At 39.8% G+C, this 4366-nt stretch overlaps 1 long non-coding RNA gene across 3 annotated transcripts; it reads right to left on the reverse strand.

Moving 5' to 3' along the window:
* Nucleotides 1-1370: 1370 nt before the first annotated feature.
* LOC110911213 lies at nt 1371-4003 on the reverse strand. 3 transcript variants are annotated; one of them, XR_004872859.1, is made up of 3 exons: nt 3697-4003; nt 1850-2932; nt 1371-1771 (listed from the first exon to the last, which is right to left on the reverse strand). It is a non-coding gene; the product is annotated as an uncharacterized LOC110911213 (long non-coding RNA). The 3 variants fall into 3 exon arrangements; XR_002576898.2 differs by having other exon boundaries at nt 1371-1592; nt 1669-2932; XR_002576897.2 differs by having other exon boundaries at nt 1371-2932.
* Nucleotides 4004-4366: the final 363 nt, after the last annotated feature.

Genomic DNA, 4366 nt, shown 5'->3' on the forward strand with positions numbered 1-4366 from the left:
ATCAGATTGGTAAAGAGGGGCGACTCGCGTAAATACTCAAACGCCCCCATCAGCCCATTGGTTATCAACCAGTTCCTGTCGCCGCGAACAGCCGCCAACTGGCTAGTCAAATCATCCACCTCGGCGTTAGATTGTGCCAACGCATTTTCAACCTCCTTCAGCTGGGAAGCGGACGATGTAGCAAGCTTGTTATTCTGGGTGACAAGAAAATCACAATGGTCCTGGAGCTCCTTAACCTTTCCCTCTCGCTCTTCTAGCTCCGCCTGAAGTAGCCGGACTTTGGTATGGGAAGCTTCTACTTCGGCTGTCAGGCCTTGGTATCGTTCCTGAACCCGAGACACAAAATCAGTGTCAACACGGAACTTTTCCAATGGTGTCGATAATTCAAGTCTCACCTTTTGGGCCTCCGCTATGGCCTTGCGCTCCAACTCTTCCTGTATGTTCTTGGCTTGAGCCAGAACTCGGTCTTTTTCCGCCACATCGCGGGCCCACATTATCCTTTCCTCAGCAAGATGGGCAGTAACCCTTTTCAAATCCTCCTCAGCCTTGTTTTTCTCTGACAGAAACCTCGCTTCCTTCAACCCAGCGGTTTGAAGTTGACTCTCCAAGCGATGTTTATCATCCGTCAACTCTTGAATAGTAGCCCGCGCTTGGTGGAGTTGGGTGTTATCATGCATCCATCTACGACGAATTTCCGTCAGCCTTCGTGGTAGGCTCATAGAATCAGATATCGAGGAATTCATCAGATCTTCATTGTTCAACCCCTCTACGTACGCCGCCTCGGCCGGGGGATACGCCCGCTCAACCCAGTGTTGAATCACAGGGGGGAAAATCAGCCTTGAAGATTCAGCGATTTTCCATTGTGGCTGATAGCGTTTGTCTTGAGCATTGGGATCCCATCGAATGGTCGGTAAGAATGGGTCATCAATCAGACGGACACCGTCATCAGCGATGCCGCTGCTTGACCCCCCAGCTTCACTAGCAGCAGCACCACCAAGGCTAGTCACCTCCTGTGCCACGGACACGGCGGTAACTTCTTTCTCAGCAACAGAAAAAATACTTATGGGCGAGTCGAACAAGGATGTACCAACGCCGCATGTCTGTGGTGTAGCAATAGGGTCGACGGTCACAGCTACAGATAAGGTAGGAGTGGGAAGCGGCATGGCACAGCTAATAGCAGCAGTAGCAGAAGCCTGGGTTTTGGGCTCCGTGGATACGCCAATACCGGAATGTAACGACCAAAATTCCTAATCCGAACGTAATATTATCATGCTATAATTTAACAAAAATCGGGCATGACCCGTTCGTATTATGAACAATTCCCTGTAAGACTAACTTGTAATAACTTAAAAATACAACACAGCGGAAAATATGAACCCAAAATTTCGTTCTTTAATAGACATAGTACTTACAGGAAACTTCGAATACCAAATGTCATACACTCATTAAAAAGGATTTACCATGTTCCATTATATTAATACTTCGGACCTACATTTAACAAACTATGTGACCGATCCTTCTCGTACAATCCTTTGCTCTTGACTCGATCTTCAATCTTTCCATCCTTCGTAATGATGCTAAATCCAAGCAACCTGCATTCACCACATACATGTGCATCGGTTAGATTTAATGACATCATTCCTAAACTAAACACACATGATCAATAACCCGTCCACGTTCCTTCTTCCCATACTGATCCTTACGAATATGCTTTCCATGTACATTCGTGCACTTCAATTCCTTAACCTTGGTAAAGACATTAATAGAGTACCTGCAATCACATTTCATACTCAAGACAACGGTTTAGTAACTTAACGCTTCCACTTATTTAAGTTGTACGAACACATACCCAAGTTCCGTTCGCTCATAAGCAATGAATCCTAATTCAGACGCAGGCACAAACACACGTGTATTCATAGACATGAACTTCCACACGTGATTACGTACCCACGTACAAACGTACAACCCTTATAAATCACTTAAATCATCCCAAGGTTTACTAAGGTATGCTGATTACAAGCTTCCATACAAATAGACCACGTACATACATTATAAACTGCACAATTCTACACTATTTTAACAGCTCGATATGCATAAAAACTGCACTATTTTAATAGCAATACACAGCACAATTCTGCACTAGTTTGACATCTCAAAATGCATAAAAACTGCACTATTTTAACAACAATAAACAGCACAATTCTGCACTATTTTGGCAGCTCAAAATGCATAAAAACTGCACTATTTTAACAACAATAAACAGCACAATTCTGCACTATTTTGGCAGCTCAAAACGCATAAAAACTGCACTATTTTAACAACAATAAACAGCACAATTCTGCACTATTTTGGCAGCTCAAAACGCATAAAAACTGCACTATTTTAACAACAATAAACAGCACAATTCTGCACTATTTTGGCAGCTCAAAACGCATAAAAACTGCACTATTTTAACAACAATTAACATCAAAATTCTGCACTATTTTGGCAGCTCAAAAATGCATAAAAACTGCACTATCTTAACAACAATTAACATGAAAATTCTGCACTATTTTGGCAGCTCAATTTGCATAAAAACTACACTAATATACTCTTATTTTAACCCGTTCGGTCTTCTTAGCGAACACCATCACCTCCAATAACCGAATCCTAGATAAACTTAGATTACCATACTTAAGTGACTCGCATATAGCCTTCCTAAAATGGTGTAGGAGGTGATTCAGAAATCACTTCCTTAGTGCTCCTTACTTGTTACCAATGTCAATAAAGCATCTTGCATAATTGCTAACATTTATCATACAAATAACCTCTTTTACTACTAAGGAAGGAGTCGGGGAGTTTACTTACCTCGTGCGTCCGAATTTACACATAGCTTCCGTGTTTACCTTCGACCCGTAGCGCTTCCATATTTGTGCCTCTATTGACATGACTCCTATCCATACATGTCATCATAATTGTAACACGGTTAGCTTACAAACATTCGTTCATTCGGCTTTCAAATCATGCAATATTTGACTTTCGTTAGCTTATTAACGCATATAAGGGATATGTATCATCATACTTTATTACTACCGAACATAACACATCAACTAGCAAGTTCATAATGAAATAGTTTCTCGCATACAACTTTTACCTTTTTAACTTCAATCCTATACATAATCCACTCTCATTTAAACTATGCCATTCACTTACATAACTATTGCATTCACATATAGTTTGCATTCCATAACACTTTTTACAAAAGATCAATTCCATAATTTCCACATACAACACAAGACTTCCTAATTCATTCAAAATTTATAAAATTAACCATTCAAGCATTTAATCGAACACTTGGTGTGCATATAACAACCTTAGCACTAAGTACAAATGTTTTATGCATAACTTCTCTAGTAGTCTTCATAACTTTTATCAATCAAAATCACATAATTCATTCATAGTAAAACCCTAGGAGTTCATCAATTTTACTAGTACTCATACATTCATCATTACAATATTCAATCTATGGAACTACAAGATCACCAAACTACTAGATTAAGTGGGTTTTACTTGAAACCTTCAATACAAACGAAATTAAGCATAAAACATCTTCTAATGATGGTTCTAATACATACATCAATTCGATTTCTTCAATTTCACGAGTTGATTAAAACCCTAGTTTCATGAATATGCATCAAATCACAAAATTCAACTTACCTTGTCTTCAGTACACTTAGATTAGCAAGGAATTTACTTCATGCATTCGATTTTCTGGATCAATAGCACCTTAATTCCCTGAATTCTTGAAATTTTATGAAGGAAAAGGGGTTTTCCTTTCTCCCCTGGTTCTTGGTCGCGACCCACACACACCCACTATACTGGGTTTTTATTTTTTTTAATAAGTTAGTAACATAATTACAAGTTTAACCCCTCAAGGTTGTTTAAGTTATCATTCTTGTACTTTTTTTTCTAACTTTTAAACTTTCATTATTCATTTATAACGAACTAATCATTTAAAACATTTAAACATTCAAATAATCTTTTATAAAAATTTGGGGTGTTACACGGAACCAGGCACCGACAACGCCGCAGTTGACACAGGAGTTGATGCAACAACCCCAGGTTGTACTCCTACAGAGGTACCTGCACAATCAAACGACGCGATTTAGCAACATGAAGTTTTCAACCTACATCAGCATGCCAAGTCGGTTAGTACATACCTATTGGGAAAGCATGAGCAGCTTGTACTGCCTCGAAGGCACTTAGAGTAGGAACAACAAATGTTTTCCTCTTTTTCAAGGCACGACCAGGGCTCGTCATAACGGCGGCCAGAGAGATACCACGCTCAACACAGGCAGATTCCTCAATGGAGGTAACAGCCACATTA

The sequence above is a fragment of the Helianthus annuus genome, chromosome 11, assembly GCF_002127325.2.
Source record: "Helianthus annuus cultivar XRQ/B chromosome 11, HanXRQr2.0-SUNRISE, whole genome shotgun sequence".
Lineage (NCBI taxonomy): Eukaryota > Viridiplantae > Streptophyta > Magnoliopsida > Asterales > Asteraceae > Helianthus > Helianthus annuus.